Source organism: Phyllobates terribilis, unplaced genomic scaffold, assembly GCF_046119375.1.
Source record: "Phyllobates terribilis strain yellow unplaced genomic scaffold, ASM4611937v1 Scaffold_3__8_contigs__length_932513732, whole genome shotgun sequence".
Lineage (NCBI taxonomy): Eukaryota > Metazoa > Chordata > Amphibia > Anura > Dendrobatidae > Phyllobates > Phyllobates terribilis.
In genome coordinates this window covers 12,057,532-12,071,017 of record NW_027362763.1, presented here as the reverse complement: position 1 = coordinate 12,071,017, position 13,486 = coordinate 12,057,532, and the positions used below count along the sequence as shown (strand labels likewise).

Here is a 13,486-nt window from a genome sequence, read left to right as displayed (position 1 = left end):
CTGTCTCCGCCAGCCAAGTGTACTCTCCATCCCGACGGTCTGCCTACGATCCAAACCCTCCAGTCTGTTTATGGGCCTGGCTTGCCTGCCTATCCGGAGAATGTACCAGTTACCTGCCGTGCCTACCTGGAGGCTCCTGCCAGTTACCCGTGGGAGTCACCTGCTCTCATACAAGGACAGGCCCAGAGTAGCACCTGGTCCCTCTGCTCGGTCCTTCCCTGGTTCACGGAGTCGATTGAGCCGCCATGCGACCTTGGTCAGTCCAAGTTGATACCTAGTTACGCCCCTCTGGCCCCTCCTTGCACAGCAGCACAGAGGTTCCACCACCCGGATCCGTAACACGGCGGTTTGTTGTCCAGGCCGACACCAGTGCGTATGGCCTGGGTGCCGCGTTCAGCCAGGTAAATAGGGAGGGGGTAGAGCATTCGGTGATGTTCCTCAGCTGTGAGCTCTTGCTCCAGGAAGTGGCCTATGTCACTGTGGAGAAGGAGTGTCTCACTATAGTGTGGGCTCTTTGGAAAATGCAGCCCTATCTATACAGATGCAACTTCACCGTAGTGATCGACCAGAACCCACTCAGCTGGCTGCACCAGGTGGCTGGTGACAATGGTAAACTATGGCGGTGGGGCTTGGCTCTACAGCAGTACAATTTTACCATTCAGCAGAAGGGTAGCGAACATGGCAATGCTGATGGGTTGTCCCGCCAGGGGGATGCCAGGGAAATGGCATTAGAAGATTGTCGGTAGACCCATCTCTTAGACCATCTCTTGAGAGGGGACATGTCACCCTCATGTCGAGCATAGGAACATGGCTTCACCAAGAATTTGGAATCAGGGCCATGAAGAGCAGAAGGTCTGTAAGGCAGCCACCTCCTGTGATCTTGTTATGCTCATTGGGTGAGGTGGATCCTCGAAGCCCAAAGTTCGGGTGGGAACATGGGCGTCAGTATACCAGGCAGTTGAGGCATGCGGCAAACAGGTAGCAGAGGTACTGTAAATCAACAAGTAGCAGAGGTCCTGGAAGTCGCAGGCAGACAATAGACATCCTGGAAACTGCAGGCGGAAACATAGCAAAGATCCTGGAAGATCGGTAACAGGTAGCAGAGATTCTGGAATCTGCAGGTGGACAGAAGCCGCAATCGGCCACGTAGCAGAGGTCCTGGAACACTGGGAACAGGTAGCAGAGATCCTGGAAAACCGAGAACAGGTAGCAGAGATACTGGAAGCCACAGGCAGACAGGAGACGTCCTGGAGACTGCAGACAGATAGCAGAGGTCCTGGAAGTCTGAGAACAGGTAAGAGTTACTGGAAACCGCAGACAGAATGCAGATGTCTGAGAGACTGCAGACAAGTAGCAGAAGTCCTGTAAGCCACAGGCAAGGGGACAGGAGACGTCCTGGAGGCTGCAGGCAGACACATAGCAGAGTTCCTGAAATACCGGGACCAGATAGTAGAGGTGCTGGAAGACCAGGAACAGGAAGCAGAAGTCCTGGAAGACCGGGAGCAGGTAGCAGAGGTCCTGGAAAACCGGGAACAGGAAGCAGAGGTCCTGGAAGACCAGGAACAGGTAGCAGAGGTCCTGGAAGATCGGAAATAGAAAGCAGAGGTCCTGGAAGACTGGGAACAGGAAGCAGAGGACCTGGAACACCGGGAAAAGGTAGCAGAGGTCCTGGAAGACCGGAAATAGGAAGCAGAGGTCCTGGAAGACCAGGAACAGGTAGCAGAGATCCTAGAAGACTGGGAACAGGTAGCAGAGATCCTAGAAGACTGGGAACAGGTAGCAGAGGTCCTGGAAGACTGGGAACAGGAAGCAGAGGTTCTGGACGACTGGGAACAGGTAGCAGAGGTCCTCGAAGCCTGGGAACGGGTAGCAGAGGTCCTGGAAGACCGCAGACATGCAGCAGAGGTCCTGGAAGACTGGGAACAGGAAGCAGAGGTCCTGGAAGACTGGGAATAGGTAGTAGCAATAGTACCCGTTGCCTCATCCATCAATCGTCAAGTCCGTTGTGTGATTGTCTTGATGATTGGTGGCAGCGGTGGGATATCTTCCGATGCTCCTTGACAATTATTATATTGTGAGCTTATATGTCTGTGTATTATTATATGACTGTGAGTATACTGCCCCGCTGTGTGTCACACGTGTATCTATCAGTGTCACAGTAGAGCGCAGAGCACACAGGCCGGCCGGGCGGGCTCTAGGACCCGGCGGCGTCTCCCGGCTGCCGCACTGATCAGGGAGGAGGCGGCGGCGGCGGCAGCAGAGCCCGGGGGGGACACAGACGAGGAGTGAGGGGGACACAGGCAGGAGAAGGAGGACAGGACCCCCCATCCGCGGACACCGACCTGTCCGGGTGAGTGCGCGCTGTAGCCGACATTACACCCGGGCATCTCCGCCGCTGTGCGCCCTGCAAGGTGCCAGCCATGCCCGCCCGGCCCGGCGTCTGCAGCCGCCAGTCCTCTGCCAGCTCTGCCCTTGAGCGCAGGCCCGGCTGCAGACAGGCTGTAGGGGGCACACGGGCACTGCCACCCTGCACTGCGCCCCGTGCTGCCGGCCCTGCTGTGCGGGGGGCGCCGATCACACCTGTAGCCTGCGGTGAGGTCACACGGGGTGAGCGGCCGGCCGGCCCTACAGTCACCCTGCCGGCCGACCTGCCCTCCCATTACCCCGCCGGCCGACCCTACAGTCACCCTGCCGGCCGACCTGCCCTCCCATTACCCCGCCGGCCGACCCTACAGTCACCCTGCCGGCCGACCTGCCCTCCCATTACCCCGCCGGCCGACCCTACAGTCACCCTGCCGGCCTGTCTGCCCTCCCATCACCCTGCCGGCTAACCTGCCTGCCCTCCCATCACCCACAGCACCTGGGGGGCTTCATGTTCAGACCCCACCCCCTCCGAGGCTGCGTATGCAGGCATTCATCTGTAATGGAGGGTCATGGCTGGTGGATTACACCTCTATATCTAGTGATACACCTCCACATCTAGTAATACACCTCCACATCTACTGATACACCTCCACATCTACTGATACACCTCCACATCTACTGATACACCTCCACATCTAGTAATACACCTCCACATCTACTGATACACCTCCACATCTAGTGATACACCTCCACATCTAGTGATACACCTCCACATCTAGTGATACACCTCCACATCTAGTGATACACCTCCACATCTACTGATACACCTCCACATCTACTGATACACCTCCACATCTACTGATACACCTCCACATCTACTGATACACCTCCACATCTACTGATACACCTCCACATCTAGTGATACACCTCCACATCTAGTGATACACCTCCACATCTAGTAATACACCTCCACATCTACTGATACACCTCCACATCTACTGATACACCTCCACATCTACTGATACACCTCCACATCTACTGATACACCTCCACATCTAGTGATACACCTCCACATCTAGTGATACACCTCCACATCTAGTGATACACCTCTACATCTAGTGATACACCTCCACATCTAGTGATACACCTCCACATCTACTGATACACCTCCACATCTACTGATACACCTCCACATCTACTGATACACCTCCACATCTACTGATACACCTCCACATCTACTGATACACCTCCACATCTAGTGATACACCTCCACATCTAGTAATACACCTCCACATCTAGTGATACACCTCCACATCTAGTAATACACCTCCACATCTAGTGATACACCTCCACATCTAGTGATACACCTCCACATCTAGTGATACACCTCCACATCTAGTGATACACCTCCACATCTAGTAATACACCTCCACATCTACTGATACACCTCTACATCTAGTGATACACCTCCACATCTAGTAATACACCTCTACATCTAGTGATACACCTCCACATCTAGTGATACACCTCCACATCTAGTGATACACCTCCACATCTAGTAATACACCTCCACATCTAGTGATACACCTCCACATCTAGTAATACACCTCTACATCTAGTGATACACCTCCACATCTAGTGATACACCTCCACATCTAGTGATACACCTCCACATCTAGTAATACACCTCCACATCTACTGATACACCTCTACATCTAGTGATACACCTCCACATCTAGTAATACACCTCTACATCTAGTGATACACCTCCACATCTACTGATACACCTCCACATCTACTGATACACCTCTACATCTAGTGATACACCTCCACATCTACTGATACACCTCCACATCTAGTAATACACCTCCACATCTAGTGATACACCTCCACATCTAGTGATACACCTCCACATCTAGTGATACACCTCCACATCAAGTAATACACCTCCACATCTAGTGATACACCTCCACATCTAGTGATACACCTCCACATCAAGTAATACACCTCCACATCTAGTGATACACCTCCACATCTAGTGATACATCTCCACATCTAGTGATACACCTCCACATCTAGTGATACACCTCCACATCTACTGATACACCTCTACATCTAGTGATACACCTCCACATCTAGTGATACACCTCCACATCTACTGATACACCTCCACATCTAGTGATACACCTCCACATCAAGTAATACACCTCCACATCAAGTAATACACCTCCACATCTAGTGATACACCTCCACATCAAGTAATACACCTCCACATCAAGTAATACACCTCCACATCTAGTGATACACCTCCACATCTAGTGATACACCTCCACATCTAGTAATACACCTCCACATCTACTGATACACCTCCACATCTTCTGATACACCTCCACATCTAGTGATACACCTCCACATCTAGTGATACACCTCCACATCTAGTGATACACCTCCACATCAAGTAATACACCTCCACATCAAGTAATACACCTCCACATCTAGTGATACACCTCCACATCTAGTGATACACCTCCACATCTAGTAATACACCTCCACATCTAGTGATACACCTCCACATCTTCTGATACACCTCCACATCTAGTGATACACCTCTACATCTAGTAATACACCTCCACATCTACTGATACACCTCTACATCTAGTGATACACCTCCACATCTAGTGATACACTTCCACATCTAGTAATACACCGCCACATCTAGTGATACACTTCCACATCTAGTAATACACCTCTACATCTAGTAATACACCTCCACATCTACTGATACACCTCCACATCTACTGATACACCTCCACATCTACTGATACACCTCTACATCTAGTGATACACCTCCACATCTAGTGATGCTCCTCTACATCTAGTGATACACCTCCACATCTACTGATACACCTCCACATCTAGTGATTCACCTCCACATCTACTAATGCACCTCCACATCTAGTGATACACCTCCGCATCTAATACACCTCCACATCTAGTAATACACCTCCACATCTAGTAATACATCGCCACATCTAGTAATACACCTCCACATCTAGTAATAAACCTCCACATCTAGTAATACACCTCCACATCTAGTGATACACCTCTACATCTAGTAATGCACCTCCACATCTAGTGATACACCTCCACATCTTCTGATACACCTCTACATCTAGTGATACACCTCCACATCTAGTGATACACCTCTACATCTAGTAATACACCTCCACATCTACTGATACACCTCTACATCTAGTGATACACCTCCACATCTAGTGATACACTTCCACATCTAGTAATACACCGCCACATCTAGTGATACACCTCCACATCTAGTGATACACTTCCACATCTAGTAATACACCTCTACATCTAGTGATACACCTCCACATCTAGTGATACACCTCCACATCTACTGATACACCTCTACATCTAGTGATACACCTCCACATCTAGTGATGCTCCTCTACATCTAGTGATACACCTCCACATCTACTGATACTCCTCTACATCTAGTGACACACCTCCACATGTAGTGATACACCTCCACATGTAGTGATACACCTTTACATCTAGTGATACATCTCTACATCTACTGATACTCCTCTACATCTAGTGACACACCTCCACATCTAGTAATACACCTCCACATCTTGTAATACACCTCCACATCTAGTGATACACCTCCACATCTACTGATACACCTCTACATCTAGTAATACACCTCCACATCTACTGATACACCTCTACATCGACTGACACACCTCCACATCTAGTGATACACCTCTACATCTACTGATACACCTCCACATCTAGTGATACACCTCCACATCTAGTAATACACCTCCACATCTAGTGACACACCTCCACATCTAGTGATACACCTCCACATCTACTGATACACCTCCACATCTAGTAATACACCTCCACATCTAGTGATACACCTCCACATCTAGTGATACACCTCCACATCTAGTAATACACCTCCACATCTAGTAATACACCTCCACATCTAGTAATACACCTCTACATCTAGTAATACACCTCCACATCTAGTGATACACCTCCACATCTAGTGATACACCTCCACATCTAGTGATACACCTCCATATCTAGTGATACACCTCCACATCTAGTGATACACCTCCACATCTAGTGATACACCTCCACATCTAGTGATACACCTCCACATCTAGTGACACACCTCCACATCTAGTGATACACCTCCACATCTAGTGATACACCTCCACATCTAGTGACAAACCTCCACATCTAGTGATACACCTCCACATCTAGTGATACACCTCCACATCTAGTGATACACCTCCACATCTAGTAATACTCCTCTACATCTAGTAATACACCTCCACATCTAGTGATACACCTCCACATCTAGTGATACACCTCCACATCTAGTAATACACCTCCACATCTAGTGATACACCTCCACATCTAGTGATACACCTCCACATCTAGTAATACACCTCCACATCTAGTGATACACCTCCACATCTAGTGATACACCTCTACATCTAGTAATACACCTCCACATCTAGTGACACACCTCCACATCTAGTGATACACCTCCACATCCAGTAGTACACCTCCACATCTAGTGATACACCTCCACATCCAGTAGTACATCTCCACATCCAGTAGTACACCTCCACATCTAGTGATACACCTCCACATCTAGTGATACACCTCCACATCTAGTGATACACCTCTACATCTAGTAATACACCTCCACATCTAGTGATACACCTCCACATCTAGTGATACACCTCCACATCCAGTAGTACACCTCCACATCCAGTAGTACACCTCCACATCTAGTGATACACCTCCACATCTAGTAATACACCTCTACATCTAGTGATACACCTCCACATCCAGTAGTACACCTCCACATCTAGTGATACACCTCCACATCCAGTAGTACACCTCCACATCTAGTGATACACCTCCACATCTAGTGATACACCTCTACATCTAGTAATACACCTCCACATCCAGTAGTACACCTCAACATCTAGTGATACACCTCCACATCCAGTAGTACACCTCCACATCTAGTGATACACCTCCACATCTAGTGATACACCTCCACATCTACTGATACACCTCCATATCTAGTGATACACCACCACATCTACTGATACACCTCTACATCTAGTAATACACCTCCACATCTAGTGATACACCTCTACATCTAGTAATACACCTCCACATCAAGTAATACACCTCCACATCAAGTAATACACCTCTACATCTAGTAATACACCTCCACATCTAGTGACACACCTCCACATCTAGTGATACACCTCCACATCCAGTAGTACACCTCCACATCTAGTGATACACCTCCACATCCAGTAGTACACCTCCACATCCAGTAGTACACCTCCACATCTAGTGATAAACCTCCACATCCAGTAGTACACCTCCACATCTAGTGATACACCTCCACATCTAGTGATACACCTCTACATCTAGTAATACACCTCCACATCCAGTAGTACACCTCAACATCTAGTGATACACCTCCACATCTAGTAATACACCTCCACATCTAGTGATACACCTCCACATCTAGTGATACACCTCCACATCTAGTAATACACCTCCACATCTAGTGATACACCTCCACATCTAGTGATACACCTCCACATCTAGTGATACACCTCCACATCTAGTAATACACCTCCACATCTAGTGACACACCTCCACATCTAGTGATACACCTCCACATCCAGTAGTACACCTCCACATCTAGTGATACACCTCCACATCCAGTAGTACATCTCCACATCCAGTAGTACACCTCCACATCTAGTGATACACCTCCACATCTAGTGATACACCTCCACATCTAGTGATACACCTCTACATCTAGTAATACACCTCCACATCTAGTGACACACCTCCACATCTAGTGATACACCTCCACATCCAGTAGTACACCTCCACATCCAGTAGTACACCTCCACATCTAGTGATACACCTCCACATCTAGTAATACACCTCTACATCTAGTGATACACCTCCACATCCAGTAGTACACCTCCACATCTAGTGATACACCTCCACATCCAGTAGTACACCTCCACATCTAGTGATACACCTCCACATCTAGTGATACACCTCTACATCTAGTAATACACCTCCACATCCAGTAGTACACCTCAACATCTAGTGATACACCTCCACATCCAGTAGTACACCTCCACATCTAGTGATACACCTCCACATCTAGTGATACACCTCCACATCTACTGATACACCTCCATATCTAGTGATACACCACCACATCTACTGATACACCTCTACATCTAGTAATACACCTCCACATCTAGTGATACACCTCTACATCTAGTAATACACCTCCACATCAAGTAATACACCTCCACATCAAGTAATACACCTCTACATCTAGTAATACACCTCCACATCTAGTGACACACCTCCACATCTAGTGATACACCTCCACATCCAGTAGTACACCTCCACATCTAGTGATACACCTCCACATCCAGTAGTACACCTCCACATCCAGTAGTACACCTCCACATCTAGTGATAAACCTCCACATCCAGTAGTACACCTCCACATCTAGTGATACACCTCCACATCTAGTGATACACCTCTACATCTAGTAATACACCTCCACATCCAGTAGTACACCTCAACATCTAGTGATACACCTCCACATCCAGTAGTACACCTCCACATCTAGTGATACACCTCCACATCCAGTAGTACACCTCCACATCCAGTAGTACACCTCCACATCTAGTGATAAACCTCCACATCCAGTAGTACACCTCCACATCTAGTGATACACCTCCACATCTAGTGATACACCTCCACATCTACTGATACTCCTCCACATCTAGTGATACACCTCCACATCTAGTAATACACCTCCACATCTAGTGATACACCTCCACATCTAGTAGTACACCTCCACATCCAGTAGTACACCTCCACATCTAGTGATACACCTCCACATCCAGTAGTACACCTCCACATCCAGTAGTACACCTCCACATCTAGTGATAAACCTCCACATCCAGTAGTACACCTCCACATCTAGTGATACACCTCCACATCCAGTAGTACACCTCCACATCTAGTGATACACCTCCACATCCAGTAGTACACCTCCACATCTAGTGATACACCTCCACATCTAGTGATACACCTCCACATCCAGTAGTACACCTCCACATCTAGTGATACACCTCCACATCTAGTGATACACCTCCACATCTAGTGATACACCTCCACATCTAGTGATACACCTCCACATCCAGTAGTACACCTCCACATCTAGTGATACACCTCCACATCCAGTAGTACACCTCCACATCTAGTGATACACCTCCACATCTAGTGATACACCTCCACATCTAGTGATACACCTCCACATCCAGTAGTACACCTCCACATCTAGTGATACACCTCCACATCTAGTGATACACCTCTACATCTAGTGATACACCTCCACATCCAGTAGTACACCTCCACATCTAGTGATACACCTCCACATCCAGTAGTACACCTCCATATCTAGTGATACACATACATGTCTAGTAGTACATTTGCAGTTAGGTCCAGAAATATAAAACACACAGTATATCTTATACATATGATGTGATACATATGTATAATACTCATACATGTCTGGTTATGCTTGTCAGGGCTCATACACGTCTCTCGCCCACTTCTGTCAGGGCTCATACACGTCTCTCGCCCACCTCTGTCGGGGGTCATACACGTCTCTCGCCCACATCTGTCGGGGCTCATACACGTCTCTCGCCCACCTCTGTTGGGGCTCATACACGTCTCTCGCCCACCTCTGTTGGGGCTCATACACGTCTCTCGCCCACTTCTGTCGGGGGTCATACACGTCTCTCGCGCATGTCTGTCAGGGCTCATACATGTCTCTCGCCCACCTCTGTCGGGGCTCATACACGTCTCTCGTCCACTTCTGTCGGGGGTCATACACGTCTCTCGCGCACATCTGTCAGGGCTCATACACGTCTCTCGCCCACCTCTGTTGGGGCTCATACACGTCTCTCGCCCACTTCTGTCGGGGGTCATACACGTCTCTCGCGCATGTCTGTCAGGGCTCATACATGTCTCTCGCCCACCTCTGTCGGGGGTCATACATGTCTCTCACCCACCTCTGTCGGGGCTCATACATGTCTCTCGCCCACCTCTGTCGGGGCTCATACATGTCTCTCGCGCACATCTGTCAGGGCTCATACACGTCTCTCGCCCACTTCTGTCGGGGGTCATACACGTCTCTCGCCCACCTCTGTCGGGGCTCACACACGTCTCTCGCCCACCTCTGTCGGGGCTCATACACGTCTCTCGCCCACCTCTGTCGGGGCTCATACACGTCTCTCGCCCACCTCTGTCGGGGGTCATACACGTCTCTCGCGCATGTCTGTCAGGGCTCATACATGTCTCTCGCCCACCTCTGTCAGGGCTCATACATGTCTCTCACCCACCTCTGTCGGGGCTCATACATGTCTCTCCCGCACATCTGTCGGGGCTCATACATGTCTCTCGCGCACATCTGTCGGGGCTCATACACGTCTCTCGCGCACATCTGTCGGGGCTCATACACGTCTCTCGCCCACTTCTGTCGGGGCTCATACACGTCTCTCCTGCACTCCTGTCGGGGCTCATACACGTCTCTTGCGCACTTCTGTCGGGGCTCATACATGTCTCTCGCGCACATCTGTCAGGGCTCATACACATCTCTCGCCCACCTCTGTCAGGGCTCATACACATCTCTCGCCCACCTCTGTCGGGGCTCATACACATCTCTCGCCCACCTCTGTCGGGGGTCATACACGTCTCTCGCCCACTTCTGTCGGGGGTCATACACGTCTCTCGCCCACTTCTGTCGGGGCTCATACACATCTCTCGCCCACCTCTGTCGGGGGTCATACATGTCTCTCACCCACCTCTGTCGGGGGTCATACACGTCTCTCGCGCATGTCTGTCAGGGCTCATACATGTCTCTCGCGCACATCTGTCAGGGCTCATACACATCTCTCGCCCACCTCTGTCGGGGCTCATACACGTCTCTCACCCACTTCTGTCGGGGGTCATACACGTCTCTCGCCCACCTCTGTCGGGGCTCATACACGTCTCTCCCCCACTTCTGTCGGGGGTCATACACGTCTCTCGCCCACCTCTGTCGGGGCTCATACACGTCTCTCACCCACTTCTGTCGGGGCTCATACATGTCTCTCGCGCACATCTGTCAGGGCTCATACACATCTCTCGCCCACCTCTGTCGGGGCTCATACACGTCTCTCACCCACTTCTGTCGGGGGTCATACACGTCTCTCGCCCACCTCTGTCGGGGCTCATACACGTCTCTCCCCCACTTCTGTCGGGGGTCATACACGTCTCTCGCCCACTTCTGTCGGGGCTCATACACGTCTCTCACCCACTTCTGTCGGGGCTCATACACGTCTCTCGCGCACATCTGTCGGGGCTCATACACATCTCTCGCCCACCTCTGTCGGGGCTCATACACGTCTCTCGCCCACTTCTGTCGGGGGTCATACACGTCTCTCGCCCACTTCTGTCGGGGGTCATACACGTCTCTCGCCCACCTCTGTTGGGGCTCATACACGTCTCTCGCCCACCTCTGTCGGGGCTCATACATGTCTCTCGCGCACATCTGTCGGGGCTCATACACGTCTCTCGCCCACCTCTGTCGGGGCTCATACACGTCTCTCGCCCACCTCTGTTGGGGCTCATACACGTCTCTCGCCCACCTCTGTCGGGGCTCATACACGTCTCTCGCCCACGTCTGTCGGGGCTCATACACGTCTCTCGCCCACCTCTGTCGGGGCTCATACACGTCTCTCGCCCACCTCTGTTGGGGCTCATACACGTCTCTCGCCCACCTCTGTTGGGGCTCATACACGTCTCTCGCCCACCTCTGTTGGGGCTCATACACGTCTCTCGCCCACTTCTGTCGGGGGTCATACACGTCTCTCGCCCACCTCTGTCGGGGGTCATACACGTCTCTCGCCCACTTCTGTCGGGGCTCATACACGTCTCTCCCCCACCTCTGTCGGGGGTCATACACGTCTCTCCCGCACATCTGTCGGGGCTCATACACGTCTCTCGCCCACTTCTGTCGGGGGTCATACACGTCTCTCCCCCACCTCTGTCGGGGGTCATACACGTCTCTCCCGCACATCTGTCGGGGCTCATACACTTCTCTCGCCCACTTCTGTCGGGGGTCATACATATCTCTCGCCCACTTCTGTCGGGGGTCATACACGTCTCTCGCCCACTTCTGTCGGGGGTCATACACGTCTCTCGCCCACTTCTGTCGGGGGCCATACACGTCTCTCCCGCACATCTGTTGGGGCTCATACAGTTTGTGTACATGTCGGTGGCTGCAGATACGTGTTTCGTACATGTTTGACATTAATCTGAGTCGTCTCGTGGTGCCGGGGGGCTGCTGACGTCTGCTATTTATCTTGCCCAAGGAGGTATAGCAGGAGAAGGGAGCACATTGGTGGGGGTGGCTGAGGGGGCAGGGTGTGCGCTGCTGCCTGTATATGGGGGGACGGGGATGTAATCTGCAGATAATCTCATCCGTCTTCTCTTCGTCCTCGTTTACCCCCTGAGTTCTCCGCTGTAATCGGAAACAGCTTTGTACTTCTGCTGTGGGAAAGGGGGGATTTAACCCTTTCATGGGCAGCTCAGAGGGGGTTAATGCTTGGTCTGAGGCCTGTGCCGCTCGCTGTGACGTTCGGGCCCAAGCAGTGTAGTGTATGAGCGGAGCCAGGGCCCGGCCGGACCCAGACTCCCCGTCCCTCCCTCCTCAGTGTTGTCATCCGCCTGACAGGAGGCCGTGCAGTATATGTGTGTGGAGCCAGACTGCCGGAGCTGTGTGCAACTACAACCCCCAGCATCTCTTGTCAGCCTGAGGGTGAGCGTTAGACTCCCACAACAGCTGGAGTGTCGCAGGTTGCAGAGTTCTGGTCCATGCTGACCCATTGACTGCGACTAAAGCTGTCGTCTAGGATGACTGAACCCTGCGCTGCGACAGGCGGACCCTGCGCTGCGACAGGCG

General features: G+C 50.9%; 1 protein-coding gene across 2 annotated transcripts in view; it reads left to right on the top strand.

Moving 5' to 3' along the window:
- Nucleotides 1-2,178: 2,178 nt before the first annotated feature.
- The window catches only part of DNMT3A (DNA methyltransferase 3 alpha), a 473,310-nt gene continuing 462,002 nt past the window's right edge, over nt 2,179-13,486 (top strand). For both annotated transcript variants that reach the window (XM_073673658.1, XM_073673656.1), the window contains exon 1: nt 2,179-2,350. The gene's annotated coding sequence lies outside the window, so the exon portion shown is untranslated. The remainder of the gene's footprint in view (nt 2,351-13,486) is intronic.